The sequence below is a fragment of the Pteropus alecto genome, unplaced genomic scaffold (genome assembly GCF_000325575.1).
Source record: "Pteropus alecto unplaced genomic scaffold, ASM32557v1 scaffold7, whole genome shotgun sequence".
Classification (NCBI taxonomy): Eukaryota; Metazoa; Chordata; class Mammalia; order Chiroptera; family Pteropodidae; genus Pteropus; species Pteropus alecto.
In genome coordinates, this window is record NW_006494614.1 from 58152169 (window position 1) to 58173734 (window position 21566).

At 40.1% G+C, this 21566-nt stretch overlaps 1 protein-coding gene across 2 annotated transcripts in view; it reads left to right on the forward strand.

The window, feature by feature from the left end:
• The window catches only part of CDH13 (cadherin 13), a 962058-nt gene that overhangs the window by 62936 nt on the left and 877556 nt on the right, over positions 1–21566 (forward strand). The window lies entirely within an intron of this gene.

Here is a 21566-nt window from a genome sequence, read left to right on the forward strand (position 1 = left end):
ACTGAAAGGGATAAAACAGAACACTGGGTTCCTTAGAATTGCCACACTACTAAACGTGGAGGAGCTTGGCAAGTATTTGGCTGCTAGCCTCACTAATGCGATCAGTTATTGGTGTGGGCAGAGATTATGAGAGAAGGACTGAGAAATGCAGATTTCCAGTCTGTTTTTCCCAGAGGCAGCAATATGATGCGTGGATCAAAGAACAGTCTTGGATTCAACCAAGCTTGTCATTTAGTTGCTGAAGAACCCTGGGTAAATTATTTAACCACTCTGAACTTTAGTTTCCCAGATGTAAGTATGAGAACATTTGTTTCCTCAAATGATTATTATGATGATTCCATGTGATGACTTGTGAGAAAGATTACAGCACCCAACATACTTTTCTTCCTTGTTTTGAAAACCTAAAATGTCACTTAATGCACAGGGAAAATAGAGTGACCAAGAAGAGCAGTAATAAATGGAGTTTATTTTAGTACTTATGTCAAATACTGGCAATATCCGTGACCATAGCATACCCCATGTGTAGAATAACTCAGAGAAGATAATTTCTTGATCAAGCTACACCAAGAGATTTCCTCCCTGGATTTCTCTTACAGACAGAAACCTCTAGGAGATTCTTTATTTTTTTATATAAAGGTTTGAAATGAGAGCTCAACAGTGGTAAGCTCTTGCTTAATTAAACAAAGACGTTGTGTAAGGAGAAGCCCATTGTTTCTCTCTCTTCACAGGTGTTGGGATCTGCCTCAAAATTGCACAACTAGGGAGAGAAGAAGGGAGCTGGCTCTTACATATTACATGTAGGTATCAGGGGCGCAAGGCAGCAGTTTACCTATGGCTGGCAGAATCTCTTAGGATAGATTCTGACTTTCAAGCTGAGTTAGGGAGAGGCTAGAACCCACAGATAGCATGATACAAGGGGTGTAAAGGAGAAGGCAGGGTTTGGCACAAAGAATAACTAAATCCTTAGCCTGGGGTACTGTGCAGTGGGATTTTGCTGTTCTTTATTCCAAATTTATAACAAGATGTAAGGGGTATCAACAGGAAGGCAGGTTAACTGGTCTATTCAAGGTAATGAGATCATCTATCATGTGGTGGTTTGCCATTCTGATCTCAGTCCATCAAAACTGTGGATCCTAAAATGGTGGCCCAGAGGGGACCTCTCTTCAAACTTACCATCTTCAGGGTGGGAGCAGAGCCAGGGCAAGTGATTATGGACGCTAAGTGATAGGCTACCTGGCTGGCATCCTCCTGGACACAGACATGCCTGGAAGTGAGTTGGTAGGATGATGTCACTGGTTAATTGTAACAGTGCAGTATTGCAATGAGAGATTTAGGCATTTAGAGATTGTAGACCTTTATAATAGCAATGAATTGAGTCTGGTGTTTGTGGCTTCCCCTTTATGTGAAGCTGTGCATAACTGGGGCTTCTGTCTGGAATCTCTAAAGTGTGTGACTACAGCCTGTTCCTTGGCTCTTGCTTCATGTGGACAAGCCAAGGGGGGTCCTCTTGTCCAACACTGGTATAACCTGTCAGTAACTGCTACCTCCTGGCTGTGTCCTGGATGCCCTGCTGGGTTCCATGCCTGTCTGGGAACATGCTTTCTGCCCCCACAAAACAAGCACCTAAACACACAAAGATCCTAAATGAAGGCAAACAATATAACTTAGGCACACTTTTAAACCTTTCTGAGCCACAACTTTCTCACCTGTAGAAAGGGGGCTTCGATCACAGGAAGTTGTGTAATAATTCAAATAATGACTATTCCAAGTCCAGAACTTGTCATTGCTATTATTCAAGACTCTGAAATCCATCAATGCAGAGTCTGTATTTCCTTGGTTGCATTTCCCGAGCTCGGCATCCAGTGGGGACTCACAAGTATTTATTGATTAAAACATCAACTATGATAACATAGCTTAAAGACTAATAATCAAAACATCATTAGATGGCTTGTGTATTGTAAACCATTTCTGTTAGTGTCTATAAAAGGAAGTAAGGATCCAAGAAGGATGCAAATGAGTATTCCCAATTATGCACTTCATTTTTTATATGTTTGCAATGTTTAATAATAAAAAACAGTGAAAGAAGGTAAGAAGACTGGCGAGGACAGGGTCAGTGGTTTGATTACCAGACTGACGGACGATGTAAGGAAAGGGACCAGGGTGACCATGTGACCAATTGCTTCTTTGAAAAGGGAGGCTGTGCCTGTGCTAAGATGGGAGAGAGAGAGGGCTTTGGCCCAGGCTCCCTGACAACAGCCAGTACCAAGAACACAATGAGTCAGATCCACTGGGAACCAGAACGCCTGGATCATATGCTTCAGTTTAAGAAATGGGTCAGCTATCTTCCTCACCTGCTGGGTTTATGCATGGGAGAATAACGTGCATAAAATAATAAGCATGTTCTAGCAGCTTTAATGTACTTATTCAGGTTTATTTCTCTAATTTGCCTGCATCCAAACATTTTTTCAAGATAAAACCAGTGTGTCAAACTGTTCAGCTAACATTACCTGGTAGGTTAGAGAAAACATCTGAATTAGAGATGGACTACACAGGTTCCAGTGAAAATGGAGTTTTCATCAGGTGTGAATCACTGCTATTAAAAATTTATTCTGAGAATAAATTGTTGGTAAGCTATTCCATCCATACATTTTTCGGAAAAGCCAATTTTATCAGTTTCGTTCATTTCAAGGATATAACTATTATAATCAGTTTAGTAATCTTTTGCATAGTATTGTTTCTTTGTTCACAAGCTCCTCCTAGGAGGAAGGCAGCTCATGGCAGATGACCCAGCCTTCTTGTCTCAATTTTGGACAACTCTTTAGAGGTGAGTTTGGAGTTCTCCATAGGATCTACAGATGCTAAAGATGCCATCTCATTGTTGACTTGCTTGTCCCTTTGCCCAACCCTGCTTTCCTCATCACCTCCTTATGGGATATCTGCCCAGAACAGTCCTTAAAATCCTTTTGGATGCAACTCTCTGTCTTAGAGCTGGTTTCCATGATAGGGAGGGCCAGCAGAAATATTTCTTTGAAGCCCTGATCTTCAGGCCAGATCTTAATGGGGTCCTATGAAGAATCTACACACAGGCAAAAGAAAGAACAAATGCAAAAACCCAAAAGGGCGAGAGCTTCAGGGCACAGAAAGGAGACCAGAGCAGCAGAGTGAGTGATCTACAGGCAGAGTGCCAAGACAAAGTTAGAGAAGCGCCAGGAGGAAGTTCCTACAAGGAGCAGCTGGGTTTATTTAGAGTGTAGTGGGAAATAATCAGTGAGTTTGATTAGGGATGTGGCAGTATCTGTTCTATGCTTTAAAAAGGGTACCCTTGACCATGAAGAAAGTGGATTATAGGAATTTAGTTGGCTGAATCATGGCCCTCAAATACGTCTAGGTTCTAATCCCTGGGATCTATAAATGTTACCTTATACAGTAAAAGAGACTTTGCAGATCAAGTTAAAAATCTTGAAATGAGAAGATTATCCTGGATTATTCTGGTAGACTCAATGTAATCACAAGGGTCTATATAAGAGGGAAGCAGGAAGTCAAAGTTAAAGAAGGAGATGTAGCGATGGAAGCAGAGGTTGGAGTAATGGGGCCATAAGCCAAGGACTGGGGTCAGTTTTTAGAAACTGCAATAGGCAAGGAATAGATTCTCCCCTGGAGACTCCAGAGAGAACCAGCTCTGCCCAGTCCCTTGATTTTAGCCCTATAAGACTCGTTTGGGACTTTCGATCTTCAGAATTGTAAGAGAATAAATTTGTGTTGTTTTAAGTTTGTGGTAATTTGTTATAGCAGCAGGAGAAAAAATACAAGGGGTTGAACATGGAGGTGGGAGGTAAGTCCATGGGGGCATAAAGATGAAGGGTAGTGGCAGAGGCTGGATACCATCATGAAGTACAATGAGGAGACCTAGACAGAACTGAGCTCACATCACAGCTCCACCATCCCTCCATGTTCAGAAAATGCTTAAGGCTTAGGTTTCGCCTTGTAAAATGGTGCCAGCACTTACCTCATGAGGGTGTTATGAGACTTAAATTAGGTAAACTGCATCAACAGTTTAGCATCAGACCTGACGTTGTATATTCCTTTGCCCCCTTACCACTCCATCTCACAGCAGTCAGGGAGCCCATCTCCTAAAGTAACCATAGCCAACTTCTGGAACTTGCCACCCCCACAAGGCTCATAATGTATTTTCTGTCTGGATTCACCCAAAACAGATCCTAAAAGAAGGACTTTGGTGCATGTAGTTTATTTGGGAGGTGATCCCAGGAAGTACTGGGAGAGAGAGAGGAAATAGGACATTCCAATAAAAGGTGCATTCATGAATGAGGTCTTCTGGGGTTGCTGGGGTTCAATCCTGACACGGACCCTCTGAGAGATGGCGTAGCCCTCAAAATTCTCCCACCAAAGGACAGGGAGGCTGAAGCACTTATTTACCAACTCATCTTCACTGGTAAAAGATTATTCCTGGGCATTAACTCTGTATCAGGTCCTACCTGCCCCGTTCTGAGGCATAGCAGCTTGCTGCTGGCTGAGAATGCTTGCAAGCAAAGAGATAGGGGTAGGTTAAGGGGATATGGCTAGTCATTGAGCTGTTGCATGGTTAGAAGGCATATGAATTAAGTTGTTGGTGGCAGAGCCATATTGAAGGGAAGTCAGAAACTTAGGAGTGGAGCTGCAAGAAGAAATAGGCAGAGCAGCCAGAGTAGTTTGAAACTCTAACCTAATGTGATAACTCTGTGTTTCAGGTTCAAATTTGTAAAACCTGAAAAAGTCATTCAGAACATTCTGAGAGGATGATGAATGACTGACATGGCAATGTGGTTCCTAGCAGGAGGGCCATATTGAAGGGAAGTCAGAAACTTAGGAGTGGAGCTGCAAGAAGAAATAGGCAGAGCAGCCAGAGTAGTTTGAGACTCTAACCCAAAGTGATAACTCTGTGTTTCAGGTTCAAATTTGTAAAACCTGAAAAAGTCATTCAGAACATTCTGAGAGGATGATGAATGACTGACATGGCAATGTGGTTCCTAGCAGCCAGAGAAGAGAGAGCACAAGGTCCCTCGTTGATGGAGTCTGAATACCTAGTGTCCATAGAGCTGCATGCATGACAGAACAGGGCAGCTCTCCATAACTAGGATGAATCTGCATAGGCACTGATTTTTAGTATACATGGTAGGTGCTTCTAAGGTGGCCCAATGATTCTACCTCTTGGTATTCAGAACCTTCTGTAATCCTCTCTCCTTGAAGAAATTGTTTCCAACCAATAGAACACATCAGAATTTAAAGAGGTCACTTCTGTGATAGGATTAGAAAAAGTTCTGACATCTGTCTTACTAGCAGATTCTCTCCCTTGTTGGCTTTCATGAAGCAAGTTGCCATGTTGGGGAGGCCCATGTGACATGGAATTCAAGGTGGCCTCCTACCAAGAGCCAACTAGGAACTGGAAATTTCAGTTCAATAACCCAACAGGAACGGAATCTACCTGCAATCATGTCAGGTACTTCCAGATAAGACTCCAGTTCTGGCCGATCCCTTGATTGACACCTTAGGAGAGACCCTGAAATGGAGAAACTAGCTAAATCATGCCCTTATTTCTGACCAAGAGAAACTATGGTGTAATTAATGTGCATTGTTTTTAGCCTCTTAGTTTGTGGTAATTTGTAATGCAGCAATAGATGACTCATACATACATGAACACCTTGGCTTGCATGTTGTCTGAGGACTTGATCCTTATACATGATCATGCAGGTGTGTAGGACATTCCAGTGCACTCTTTTGCTGAAAGCAGCATCATTTGTCTCAGGAAGACCACTGCCAGGCCCAGGATGAATGTAGACAAGCTCTAAACATTTAGGTACTGACCCCGACATTAATGTATGGGGGATAATGAGGTGTACATCTTCCTACACTGAGTGTTCTGCAAGAATCTCTAAGAAGACAATTACATAAACATACCGATATGCAGGCACACATGAAAAAGACCTTTGCTATCAATAACTCATTAATGAGCACTGCTTTGTACACTGCCATGCGTCAAAAGGCATAATTACATTTCAATATTTATTTGAGTTACTGACTTTAGACATATTTCATGGAGAGGCAGGAGTAGGAAAAGACATTTATTTTGTGTTATTGATTCGAGGTGCTGTCAGTTATAAAGCTCCCAATCAAATTTCAGTAAACTCCAGATTCTGCTATCCCTTGATAATCTTATTACTTTCTTGGTTCAAATTCCTCATTTGTGACTTCGTGGTATACTAATATACAGTAAAGACTTCTATTAAATTGTTGTCATTTGTTTACTAAATACACCACCTTGAGCGAATAATTTAGATAAACTCTGAATCTTAAATTTTCACATCTGAGTAGAAAAATAAAAATAAAACATATACGATATAATTATAAAAGTTCAGTGTCTGACACTTAGTAGGTACTCAATATTGCTTCCTCCCAATTAACTTATTCACAAGCACATAGAACTATTTATGCAGAGATCTTTGTGTGACAACTACCAGTTAGGGCTACTTTTAAAGAAAATGTATCTGCCTTACTATTTTTATAAAAAATAGTGTTTGGCTTCAAGCAGATGAGATTGAACAGTTATTTGAGCTACTTATAATAAAATGTGACAGGCAGACTTTGGTATTTCACCGCCCCAATTTTTTTTATGGACTGCTCACTATCATTGCAACATTCAGCACTTTTTTCTATGTCAGCGTGATAGACAATATTCATATTCTTCTTGGGTAATTGCCTTTTTAGCTGAATCAATGGCTTGAAGGCATGAGAAGGAGGCTGTTTTATCTCAACTTTATTTATCCTATGATTATACTGAGACTATTAAACTGAATTTTTCCTCCCTCCCCTCCTCCCAGGCTGATTCCCAACCATCTTTCCAAACTTCTGTCAATACTCAGCCCTTTTGTACATTTTCCCACTGCCATGCCTCACATCCCCCAAATATTTCCCTTCTCTGACAGAATTCCAAATTTTAAATAAGGGCCTGCTGACTAAGTTTACCACTAGTACAATTCATTCATTTATCATTCAAAAATATTCTTCCAGAGTTTACAGTGGGCAAACCCAGGGGATACAAGAGGGAGGGAGGAAGATGCCATTATCCCTATGCGTACAGGGGATACAGCTGTGGTAAGTTCTAGGAAGGAGAAGTTTTTATAAAAGAGGTTTCTTAGGTGTTTTTCATGAGCAAAACAAATGCTGAAAACTGATTAATGAGGGAGGGAACTGTTCTCTGATGAGGTGACTAGAGCTAAGATTTGAGAGGGAAACACATGAATGTGTGTGTGTGTAGGTAGGAGGTAGTAGAGGAGTTACATATCCCAAAGCAGAAAGAATAGCATATACAAAGTCATAGTGGCTGGAGGGGGTGTGTTTTGTTCTTGGAACTAAAAGCAGCTCAGTGGTCAGGAGCCTGAAGTGGGCCCTGGTAGGCAGAGTTTAGACCCTGGCAGGGGAGGGGCGGGGCTCGGTCCTATGGACCTTGTTCCACATTCCAGACTCCATGCCTGGGGAAAGGGGAGTCCATGAAAGGTAAACGGGGAAGTGGCACTATTAAAGATTTACATTTCACAAAGAGCTCTCCTATTGGAGGGTAGGAAATGGATTAGAGAAGACCAGCTTGGATAGGAGGCTTTTGCAATATTCAGGTAAGCTGTGATGGAGGCTTGATTTAGCATGGCTGTAGTAGAAATGGAGTAAGATAGAAGGCATTTTGAGTTACTTAGGAGGTAAAAGCCACATGATACAATGGTAGATTAAATATGGAAGATGCTAGAGAGATGGATGTCCAATATAACTTCTCAATTTCTGGCTTGCCTTGTTGAGTAGTTGGTGTTGCCTGTTATTCATCTGTTAGAAAGCACTGGAAGAAAACCAGATATGGGGGAGGGATGATAGATCCCTCTTGTATGTGGCTTTAGCTTTCTAAAGTGATTAGACTTCAGGAACCCAAGACTGAACTAGTTGGAATCATGTTGAGTGAGTATAAGTTTTATTAGTTTTATTTTACTATATTCTCCCAGAGAAACCCTGGTTAAAAAGCAAGCATATTCTTACCAGTCCATACCAAACATGCTACGTCGTCCGTGTTACAGATTATTCAAACAATAGGTACCTTGGTCTTGCAGAGGTCTCTGGTATACTGTTTTTCCTTCCTTGCCGCTGGAGAAGCTACAGCTATCTTTCTCCTTTTTGATCACTAAGAATTCTACCCCTGTGTACTGGCAGCCTTCCCTTTTCTATAACCTGTACAACATCCCAACATCCTTATGTTTCTGGAAGTGACCATTTACTATTTCAGTCCTCTGAACCAATGGATTCAAGTAAATTCAGAAAATTTAGGTGAATTCGGGAAAGAAAATAATCTCACAAGCCAGATGATACTGAGTGGTAGTGACTGCCCAGTATGTGCATAAAGAAGATTCTGGAGCCATATCTAGGCTTCATAGGAAAGAATTCTGGGATTAATTGGTATTGTCTGTCATAGGCTCAAAAGTGGAAAATGGTGTCATATGAGCCATTCATTTTTATTCCTCCTTTAGTCTTTCCCAGTTGCTAGCATATTTCTTGAATCTAGTGACATATTAGATATTTATAACATCCCAAATTCTTCTTCAGTCTGTTGTTCTATGGATATTTCTGTAGTCCCTCAAAAAAAAAAACAACTATGTTTTATACGACAGCAAGGATCAATTTTTCTATTTCTAATTTTTGATCTCCTACTTGGTACTTGGGTCCCCAGAGGGGTTTAATAACTTTTTTTTTAAACTCTACTTTCCACCATTTCCTCTCCTTTTAACCTTTCTTTTTATCTTTACCACCCATGGCAGAGTTAGCATGTGGCTCCAGGGCCGAATGAGAGAAACTTCACCTCTTGTCCCTCCCTTGGCTTTTGAGTATCCTGTTCCCAAAATAGCTTTGGAATTAATATCCAGGAGAGGAAAATCTGACAGCATTGTTGGGTTAGGTTTACTTTGTATGGGCCCACCCAAGCTTCATAAGACTCTTCAGGGACAGGAAGTTGTTTTGCTGACTATGGTCAAAGCACCTGACTGAATTCCTGCTAGAAACGTGATTGTTAAGTCATTGATTGATTCTCCATTGAGTTGGAACAGCAGGAGATCTGAACATGAGGGTGCAATGCTGTGCACTGCAGCCTGATAGAATTGAGCTGAATAACTTCTGGATTTATAAGAGAGTACATTTAATTTTTAACAGATTATGTACAAGATATTGAGTGACATTAAACACAGAGTTAAATCAACCATAACCCATTTAAAGCAGCCTTGCAGATAAAAACCCCAAATCTACCAGTCTGCCAAATATATTCTTTATCTACACACATTTGTCAATTCTTTCTACAACACTAAGCCTTTCTAATGCTTTTCTGGAAGTTACTTCTCCCACAACCCCAGCCTGAAATACAGGTAACATTTACTTTCTGTAAAATAAATAGGATTGACAAGGGCAGACCCCTGGATTTGTGACTGTTAATCCTTTGGTGATCACAGATCGTTTTGAGATCCTGAATGAAATCTTTGGACTGCTCCTAAATGAGGAAAGAAATGATGTAAACATTTACAAACATATTTTGCATACAATCTATTGTGTTGCATTTGAGATTGATTCCATTCACATTCCCATGATAGAGTATAAAAAATAATCTTTACTGAAAAAACAAGTGCCACTCACTCTAGATTTTTCAGATAGAAATTAATTGCTACTTTCTATAAAAAAAATCAGAAAAGTAACAAACTATGCCAGTTAAACAAAAAGTAAACCTTAGTTATGTTCAAAAGTAAAAATTAATGAGAACTTTTGTTTCGCAAATATAAGAAATCTTAATAGTCACGAGGTCTCTGACATGGCAACAAGGATGTCACCTTTAATATCCAGTCAGTTACTGCACCTTTGGTTTTGATAGCAACAAATGTGTAAACAGACTCATTAATGTAGGTGACAGGAACAAAATCAGAACTCCTATGGCCCACTTCACCAGAAAAATGTAGGCTGATATCAAGGAAAGTAGGATATAAGACTCTTCCCAGTTATGTCTCCTGATTTCTTTGTTCTCAGGTCAATTAGGTCAGCCATGACTCATTTTAATCATTTAATGCTATCTACATGTATTAATTATCTATTGCTGGCATAAAAATCATCCTAAATCCCTCTGGCTTAAAAATTGTTTATTATCTCAGGAACAGCTTAACAAGGTGGTTCTGGTCCAGAGTCTTGTATGATATTGCTGTCAAGACATCAGCCATGGCTGCAGTCTCATCTAACAGCTTGACTGGGGCTGGAGGATCTGCATTTAAGATGGTGCCTTCACATGGTTATTGGCAAGAGCCCTCAGTTCCTTAATACATCAGCCTCTCCATAGGACTGCTAGAGTATCTGCACAGCATGATAACTGGCTTTCCTCAGAGTGACATATCCCAGAGAGAGAAAAGCAAGGCAACAAGCAGAATGTCTTTTATGCCCTAATCTTAGATGTCACACACCATCACTTTTATCACTCTCTGTTTATTAGAAGCGAGTCACCAAGTCGAGCTCCACACTCAAAGGGAGAGGAATTAAGCTTCACCTCTTGAAAGAGAATTGTCAAAGAATTTGTGGACATATTTGAAAACCACCACTCTATGTCATTAAAGAAGAATTGTACATTTATGTTTCAATCTTAAGGTCGCTTGAGCAAAGTTAACTATTAGAACAGTTCATCCATGTTTCCAGGTACTGAAGGTGGAGATCTCCCTGCAGAGAAAATGATGAGGCTTTGTTGCTCTAATTCTGTATTGTCTTTTAATGTTATTAAATCACCTTTAAAGGAGCCAAGGCATTTCTGGTGTGTGTGTGTTTGTGTGTGTTTGAATTTTTCATGCTAAACATAGGCAAATGGTGTTGAATACACACACACACACACACACACACACACAAACATATTTATATATAATCTGAACTTGCACTATTGAGAACAGATTATAATAAAGTTATGGAGCTAGACTATCTGCTGGTACTATATCATGGCAAGTCTAGTGAGGAAGAAAGAGGACTGGAGGATGCAACCCACTCCACAGATAAGCTCCTTCAGGTTAGGGCTGTATGTTAGTGTTAGCACAGTGCTTGCCACGAAGGAGCTACAAAGAAATATTAGTTGAATGAATGAATGAATGAATGAATGAATAGATGGATGAATGAGAACTCATGGAGTTCAGCTTGAATAGGCAGGTTCTAGCTAGTGATATGGGCTTGATAATACCATGTCCAAAGTCTGAAAGATTGGAGCACTGGTAAAAATGAGAGTTCTAACTCCAAGGCTATGCCTTCTCTACGCTCTTTAATGTTCTCTCCCATGTATGGAGAGTCCATGGATCTCAAGCATATGCTTACACGCAAAAGCAAAGATGGGAGCTAGTAGGAATAACTTGCTTTTAGTGAAGACTAAGGCAAAGAATAATGTATTCTTGGGTGTCCTCTGCAGGTGGCGAGGGAAAAGAAAGAAAGTATATCAAGTAGATTTTGCTGTGTAACAAAACCTCAGTAGCATATGTCAAGTTGTATTTATTGCCCATGCATAGGGGGTCATCTGTCACCTGGGTGGCTCTTCTGATCTTGGCTGGGTTTGCCTCATGGAGAGCCCTATGACTCTCCCATTTTGTGGCAGGTTTAACTCTGGCATGCTCTCAGAGTAATGGCAGAGGCACAAGAGGCAAGCACAATCCTACTGTTGCTTTCAAGCCTGTTCGGCAAGCATTCCATTGGCTAAATTCCCCATGGCTGAAGCCAGCGTCATAGTGGGAAGACACTGAATAGGTACATGGCACAGGGAACAGTGAAGAATTAGGGCCACTTTTGAATCTACTATAGGAAGGCAAATAAATAGGTGGTTTTCCTTTCTTTTTTTTTTTTTAAAGACAGGATCCACAGACTCTTTTCTGTACAGGGAAAGATAGTAAATATTTTAGGTTTTGCAGGTCACATATGGGCTCTGTTGCATATTCTCCTCTTTCTCCTTTCCTCCTCCTTCTTATTCTCTCCTTCATGCTCCTTTTCCTTCTTCTTTTAATAATCCCTTAAAATGTAAATAAAAACATTTCTAGTTTACAGGCTATACAAAATTGGGCTACACAACAGATGTGACCCATAGGTTATAACTTGCCAACCTCTGGTTTAAGGAAAATCTTCATGCTAATAATAATTTATTATGTTTTCTGTACAAAACACATTGACATCTGTTGTTTAATTTGATCCTCAAACACTCTGGTTGTTGAAGGTAGATATCACTAATATCTTCTGTTTTTATACGGGGAGAGACATGAACTATTTTGATGAAACGGGAATCTGGCTGTAGTTGGGGTAGGAGGGTCATCGATGTTTACCTAAGGTTACCATGCCAGAAAAGCTGCTCATCTCCACTGCATCTGAGGCCTAGGCTTCTGGGAGAACCACTTAGTGAGAGGAGAGCAGTGTTCTCCACCCTTCTGAGAACACACGCTATGCAAGTGGAAGGGAAGTAAACCATCTAATCAAGTTAATTTCCACCCAACACAGGCTGAGATGAGACTGATTTCAAGGGTACCAAAGGTAAGACAGTTGGTTCCCAGGTCCCATTTCCCAATCTTTACTTCGTTAGCATGACTACTTCTTTCTGTATTTCTTAACTCTGCCTTCCAGAGGTGTTCTTTTCTGCTAGGAATCTTTTAGAAAAGATGTGTAAAGGAATGTATTTGAAACAGTCTTCATAGTGATTAAGGCATTTTTTTAAAACCTAAATGTAACCAGTATACATATTTTTTATACTTAATCCGCAAATAGAGCTTTTAGTGTTTTTCTTTCTGTTACTCACACTTCTAAACAATGTCATAGAACAAACCCAACAGAATATTAAGACACTCTCTTATTTTCTATGCCAAGTGTTATTTAGCTTTTGAGAGAAGAATATTCAATCTAGTTTTCATAAATAGCAAATAATACAGCTTGTGCAGGCCCATGTAGGTGGTACTAACTTGATGTCTCAACGGTCTTCTGAAAAAGGAAATAAAATGATTCAGCCAATTAGTTGGCTGGGCACTTGCCTCCAAGCTGTCAAAGAGAAAGCATTGTTCATTTATTCCAAATTAGCTAAGATTGGCGTACTCTAGAAGTTGGGTTACTTTAGAAGCATGGCCCATGGAAGCATTTTCTAGGGTTATCCAAAGAATACTTTATGGATATTAGTTCCTGGAAAATATTATGGAATCAAAGCTACATATGACTAAACAAATTGGGGGACACCTAGGTTAAACAAAGGTAAGTGATATTTTTTTTTCCTGCAAGATTTCTCAGCTTTATTTAATATGTGAATGAGCATCCCAAGTTCTCTAGTAGGGGTTAGTATGTGCAGCAGTTTCCAAATCTACTTAGTCATGGAAACTTGTGTTCACAGAACATCTCATGAGATAATATTCTGTAGGACAAACTTTGAGGATCACTACAATTGAAATGTCACCAACTCTCTATGCCAGAGGAGAATCCTGGAAGCACCCTCACCAGTGAAAAATTACAGTATATAAGTAGAAGTTAACTTTTTTTCCCTAAACAATCAATTCAAACCTAACAGTTTTAAGGAAAATATCATCACAAAAATCTGGGCTAATAATTTTTTAATGTCAGTGTGTATATATAGATAGATAGATAGATAGATAGATAGATATATCTATATATATCTATATAGATATATCTCTATATATCTCCCTAAGAATTAAGAAGTTAAGACTGGGGGTTAAACATTAATCATTTCTCAGATTCTATAATAAGTACTATGCTAGAATTCTGCAAACATCTACAGAAAGCTGCTGTTGGAACATCGCAGTTTCTCATCCTGATTTGAGTCTTACTTTCCTCTTTGCCCTCATGCAAGATTTCGCTGATGGCATTGCTGACAGGATACATTTTAATTGCTTTCTGGTATGACTTCCCAATAAATCTAGCCTTGTTTTCTCAATATATAGTGATTATCCACAATGATTACTATTCAGAACACTAATTTGATCTCTAAAACTACAAAAAAAGGTCATATGTTCATGGTGGCTGATTTTTTTCTCACTGAGCATTGCAGGCACCATTGCAAGTGGCTAAAAGTGAACTCGTTATCTTTACCATGAGTCAGTTCCTCTTCCTGTTTTTTCTCTCTCACCCCAGCTAATAGCATTAACATCCCCTCAACCTCCAAAGTTAGAAAGTTCTGAGTAATTTATTTCTTCCTTTTCCTTGCCATCTGTTAGTTGCCAAATCCTGTTGACTCTACCTCTGAAAATTTTCTCAAATCCACATCTCCTTTTCATTTTCATGGACACCACCCCAAACCAAGGTCCAGTTTTTCTTAGACAAACCCTATAGTCCCTTTGCCATTATCTTTTTCCCCATCCAATTGATATTTCCACCACTATTACCAAGACACTTAACATTTCTGACTTTTGATTTCTTCTTCTCCTCCTCCTTCTTCTCTGAGTGTGTTACATGCATTGTCATTCAGACTTTTTAATGGCCCTCTGAGATCGGTGCTATTTCATCCTCATTTTGTAAATGAAAAAGAAAAATAAACCGAGGCACAGAGAAGTTGTGTAACGTATCCAAATTCATACAGGGGTGGATTTGCAGTTTGAACCTGGAGGGTTCTGCCCAGATATCTAAGCTTTTGACCCACTACACTTTAACTCTGACAACATATGGACCTTCTGAAAAAACAACCCTGAGTAGGGGAAATCCTCATCTCAAAAACCTTCACTGGCTCTTTCTTTTCTATATGATATTATAAAAAATCTTTAGAATGGTACCTATATTTTTGTCTAAAAATGTTTTTATTTTGCATTTGTTTTTTAAAAGATTAACTTTATTAGGTTTACATTCAATAACATGCACCCATTAAGAATACATTTTTATAATTTTTGACAAATTTATATACCAGTGTAACCACCACCACAGTAAAGATATAGAATATTTGTATCACTCTAAAAAAATCCCTTGTGCCCCTTCCCAGGCTATCCCCACATATGCCTCTGGCCTTAGACAGCTATTGACTGGCTTTCTGTCACAATAGATTAGATTCTTTTTTTTTTTTTTTAGAATTTTGTATAAATGGAATCATACAGTATTTTGTGTCTGACTTTCTTTATTCTGCATAATATTTTTGAGATTTATCTATATTGTTGAATGTGTCAGTAGTTTATTCCTTTTTGTTGCTGAGTAGTAGTATAATAAATATACCACATTTTGTTTATCCATTCACCTATTGGTGGACTTTTGGGCTGTTTTCAGCTTTTAGCTTTCATGGTTGAAGTATCTCTGAACATTCATGAAGCAGTCTTCCTACAGGCGTATGTTTAGTGTGGTATATTAATCAGGGCTCTTGGTTGCAAAGGACAGAAATCTACCCCAAAATAGCTCAAGAGCAAAAGAAAAGAGGTTTATTAGATTCAACAACTGGAAAACCTAGTGTTGACCTTAAAAGTTGTCATTAAAAAAATATATCTGCTCCTCTTTCAGATATCCTTCTCTTTTCGTTAGCTCCATTCTGACGAAGTGTCTCCTATCATGGTGGTAATGTGACTCCCAGCAACAGTCTCAGACTTACAGTTCAACCCCTCAGCAGATCCAGTAGAGAGAGGAGTTCTCTTTTCCCAACACATTCAATCGAAATCATTGAACTAAAGTTGATTGGCTCTCAGCGTGTCCATTCTTCAACCAACTGATATGAGCATGGAGATGGCATGCTCTGATTGGCCAGGACTTAGTCACATGCCTTCTTCCGAAGCCAGAGATGTTGGGTAGTCAGCTCTACCCAACCACATCAATTTACATTGCACAAGGGTAAGGGGGTTCCCCAAGAAAATTGGAACATTTTTTATCAGAAGCAGAGAAATGGATGAGTAGCTGGCAAACCAGTGAATGATCATTGCTATGGCACTCTGTGATTCCATTCCACCAATCTTTCCCACCTGGTCTTCTGCTAAGAACCAGATTTTCTAGACACTGTAAGTTACTTGTTCCCCAATGTGAGCTGCAATTTTCCTCTGTTTGCCTTTATCGTACTGTTCTTTTGCCTGCAACATCCTTTGTTACCATGGCAAGTTTACTCACTTTGTAAGCCCAGCACAAATGCCTTCTACCTCAGAAAGCCTTCTTAAATTTGCCCCTGGCTAGATTAGTCTTAGGACACTTTACCTGTACTCTGTCATAGTTCTCACCATAAGATGTCTAATCATAGAATTGGTTTCCTATGATCTCCACCTCCCCTACGAGATATAGACAGCATGACAGCCCATCACTGTCTTGCTCATCTCAGTGCTCCCTTGGGCCCAAACGCTGTGCCTTTTACACAGTACAGGCTCCATAAATACTTATCGATTGATTCTGGACCTGCCATCCATTAAGAGAAGTTAATGGAGGCTTTCTGATTTCCCGCAGATGACCGATTTTAGAATGTTATATCAGTCAAATTTCTAAGAATCAATAAAGTCTTCATTTGGATTTTCTTTCTCTCACTCAAAGAAGATTTTAAAAATAATTTTATTGTATTTTCCCCTCCAATTTTAACAATATATAAGCATTGCAAGAAATTTGCGAAAATAAAAATATGAAGATGATAACAAGTTTCTTCCTAGCTTAGGGCCATTGTATGTCCTATTTTTTTCCATCTGGAAGGCAGGAACTCCTACTGCTTCCCTACCTGGTTCCTTATCAGTCACATCTCAGCAAGAATTTCACTTTCACCTTGAGAACTCCTCTTGGCTCTCAGTTTTCTTTACGGCACTTATCTGAAAATATATTCTCTAAGTTGATTTATGTATTTCTGTCTCTTGACTGAAAAATAAGCTCTGTGTGGTTAGGGACCTTGTTCAGCTTGGTCATAGTGTATTCCCATTCACAGAATAGTGGCTAGCACCTAGTAAGTGCTCCACAAATATGTATGGTGTCAATTAATGATGCTGTTGTACATGCAGAGGTAACCCATTACCTACATTTTTCCCCTTCCATTCAAATAAACACTAATACATTCAGATATGTATGTGTACATGTGTTTGATACACACACTATACAAACACACATAGTATGTCATAAGATATATGTAACGTAATTTAGGGCTACCACACACTCTGTCAGTGTCCCACTCAGTTCACTCCTCACGCACCATTCCTTCTGGCAGCTCCTCACTGCAAACCCTGGAGGCACTCTACCTGAGCCCTTGCTCTGGCTGCAGGAGCATTCTCAGCTTGCATATAGGCCAGGCCAGAAGTGCCGGGAACTCACACCCTGGCAGCAGCCCTCAACCGGGGATGAGTAGGGATTGGAGGATAACTCCGCCAGCTCCTTCGCTCCTTGGAGGCACATCTCTGGGGAGTGTTCGATGCCATTTCTCAGAATCCCTAGCAGGATTGATGCCCACAGGGGTAGTTAGACTGATAATGCTTTATTGGCTTCCTTCCCATCTCCATGTCACTTCCCACCTCCATATCACTACTTCCTGGAATCACCTGTTCAATACGCTACTTGCACATGACAACTAAGTCTGAGGATTCATTACCTGAGACAAGGGAAAACTGTAAAAATAGTTTTGTAAACAATAAGAAAATGGCCTTTGCTCCTCCCAAATCTCAGCTCATAGATTCACCTTCTGCCTTCCTCTTCCTCTCTGCCCTTGCATGGAGAGGGCCAACGCCTACTTACAGCAGTGTGTACTCTCTTCTGTGGGAAGCCAGTCAGAGAGAGCATCATTTGTGCTGCCTGGACTCAGAATGTAATCCCCACCAGCACTGGTAGCTTCAGAAATTCCTGAGGCATTCATATTATAGATGCCTCTGCGTTCAGCTTCGCTTTTATCTGTTTCCAATTTCTATTTTCAAGGCATCCCATTTTTCTACTTTCTTTTTCATCCCCAGCCCCTCCTTTACAACAGCACCAAATAAAAAACCCATCACACTGCCACAGCCGAAAAAAAGCCTTTGAAAAAGGTGGGCGGCATGGCTTGAATGTCCTTAAACTCTAAAACTGGAAGTCACAGACACATAAACAGGTGGGGATGGGGCTGGCATGGAGTGGCATGCTCTTAGCCCTGTGAAAACAGCCCTCAGGCCACAGCAGGCTCTTGAGGGGACACAATGTCTCTAGCGTGGTTTGAACATGTTGATTGGGGCATCTATCTTGCTGAATTCGGGTTTGAATTATAGATGTTACTGAATGAAACATTAAGGCTGTGTCCATTGAGACTACTCTGGCTCTCTTGCCTGTTAACTTTTGTGTAATGTTGTTCAATTTTATCTAAGTATTACTTCAATTTCATTTTGGGTGGATACTCTTCATTAATTCATTCACTCATTCATTCATTCTACACTGACAGTGACTAAGCAAAGGAACTACAAAGATATCTAAAGCCCATTCTTTACTTTTCCAAATCTCAAAATCTAATTAAGGGACGTAGACAAGCAAATTGGTTATTGCAGTGCCTTGCAGTTGGTGCTGTCCCAGGGTGGGTGCTGAGCAGAATTGCTTAAGAGCAAGATGTGGCGTCAACCACATCTGGGTTCCTAGTCCTGGCCTGGGAATCTAGAAAGGTATCCTGGAGGAGGAAGCAGGGCTGTCAAGAGCTAAGGATATTGATCAGACTGCTCTGGCTCTTTAGTCCTTGCTTTGTACTAAAATGACTAACTTTACTTAACCTCCCTGAGCCTCAGTTTCCTGATCTTCTAAATGACTAGAATAATGTCTATATCATGGATTGTGCAAAATAAATGGGATAGTGCCTGAACTGTGCTTAGCAGAGTTCATAGCGTACAATAGCAACTTAATAAATGTTTATTAATTTTAACAATTAAATCAAGCACAGGATGTTTGGATACACCCACTATAGACTGGGCAGGCAAATATATTTGCTGGATGAGCTGCTTCCTCGCTGGGACGTGAGGAATGTGAATGACAGTGCAGTGCTAGCTAGACAGGCAAATAGATGGTTTCCTCTTTCTATTCTCATGAGCACCGGTGAGACCCCACCTAAAACCTGTGTCAAAACCTGCAATTTATCAAATAATAAAGCCAGAGATAGTAACAGTCTTCCTTGCCACAAAGTCAGTAGGATATAGGCAAATAGGCTTTTTCTGGGCCATTATTTCATGATGGACCGTCAGGTGTGTATCAGCCCAAGGGAGGGCAAAGTACAACTGTACTTCTGGGGTCCACAATGAACAAGTGAGATGTCCAGTATATTTTTATTTAAGATTTGATTTTCTCTCTCCTTCTATCCAGTATGGGGATGTTCAGGGATGTATCAGTTAGAATTCAATATGCTAATACAATGTCTCATTAGCACAGCTATACAATCGCCTCCAGTGGTACATGTGCGAAGCAAGAGGGTTCCCGGAAATTAGCTTGGCTTCCAGCCGTCCCCATCTGAATCTTTCCTCAACTAGTTTGTGATTGCAGAGTTAGGCTCATTTCAGCAGTGGGAATTCCACCGGGCTGATGATCCTGAAACTCATTCAGAAAATTAATACATTTTCCTCTTACTTAATTTTTTTTTTGTTTGGTGGGGACATATTTCATGACACATGTCAGCTTCTTCCTTGCAAATATTTCAGTCAAAATTAGTCTTCAAGTTTTCAAACTTAAAGACTTAAAAAATCAATCATGGTCCAAGAGAATTAAGAGGCTCTGCTTATTTAAGCCTTACATAATTATGGAGAGAAGATGTACTTGCTTGTGCTTTTCATTTTGTTTATGATTCTGCAAGATATCACCATTTCTCTGCCAAGTGAATTCTCACTGCATTAGAAAGGTGTAGATGCTTTTTCAACAGATTTGGTCATCTGGTGTATTTAATGGATTAAATAGTGTTTTCCTTTGTGGGCTGCAGCCTTAAATTAAGTTTATATTCATGTTATCCTCCCTCCCTCCTTCCCTCTTTCTCTTACTCTTCCTTCATCCTTCCCCCTCTCCCTCCTTCCTTCTCTCTTTCTCTTTGTCTTTTCTTGCTTCTTTCCCTTCCTTCCTTATTTTCCTTTTTCCCTTCCTCCTCCCACCTACAAACATTTATTCAACCCTATTATATACCAGGCACCATTTGAGGCACTGGAGATACACCGATAAACAAGACACATGGGGAAGACAGGTGATAGATGAATAATTAACGAGATAAGAGCAATGGCCAGTAGGTGTTCTGAAGAAGTAGAGAGATGTGATAGGGAGTAACTTTGGAGGACGCTGCGTGGTCATGGAAGGCTAAGGAAGAGCTAGATAGCAAGCCCTGAAACAGAGAGGAGCGAGCGACTGCCCTGGAGTCATAGCAGGAGAGTGAGGAGACGGAACACCATGTGGGGTCTGAGCAGGCAATGCGGTGGTACGGATTTCTAGTTTGAGATAATTTTTGGAAGAACAGGGGATGTTTTTGTTTTGGGATGTTCTCAGTGAATTAGGTATATGTGCTGACTACATTTTCCGAAGGAAATCTTTTTGTCTGGCTATTTAATTTCAACCTCTATTCTAAAGTTAGAAAATTTGTTTGCATTTGGTTCTACATTTAGTGAGTTCTCTTTTATCAAAAGCAAAATGATATTTTATTTAGGGAGTGTTGCAGAAACTTCGGATTGGAGAACTGAAGTGTGTACCATCGCTGCTCGGCAGGAAAATAGCTTTTGTCACAGACAGTTGCTTTGCTCCTAAAGCATAAACTCAGAGGAACAATAATTTAGTCAAGTAGTTAATTTAGTTGTATCCAGCTTAACTAATTAACACCAATTCCATGCTTGATTTTTTTCCCCATTAACTGAACAAAAGCCATCTCTAATGAGTTATGAAAGAGGGCCAACTGACTTATTTTGTTGTAGAGATGGAACATGAGGAGAGATCTATAAACATTTTTGGGAAATAAGCATAGACATGATATTCGAAGTACGTATTTGACAAGTGGTGCAATACAGGCAACTGGCCACTCAGAATACACAGTGGTATATGATGCCACCAGTCTATTTAGAGAGCAAAGAGTAAGATGTATCCTCCAAACACCAGGAAATGACAGGAGAACATTTATTCACTTCCAATAGTCCCCCAAATCTTAACTTGTTCCAGCATCTACTCAAAAGAATAAAGTCCAAAGTCTCACCTAAAAATCATATAAATCACATATGGGTGATACTTAAGGTACAAATCATCCTGAGGCAAATTCCACTTCAGCTGTAAACCTGGGAAATCAACCAAAGTACAACGGTGGGACACACAAAGGATAGACATTTCTATTCCAAAAGGGAGAAATAGGAAAGAAGGAAGGAGTGATGGGTGCTGAGCAAGTCCAAAGCCCAATGGGGCAAATTTCTTTGGAATTTGTGGCTTAAAGTAATTCTCTTTGGTTTAATGATCTTCCTTCCAGGCCCCACGTAGCAGAAGTCCTGCCTTCCAAACACACTGGAGTGGGGGCCCTGGGCAGCTCTACCCAGGTGTGTCTGGAAGGCAAAGGTGGCTATCTTGCTCTATGTTGCTGAGAGAAGAATTAGAACTAATGGAGAAGAAATCATAGGCAGACAGATTTC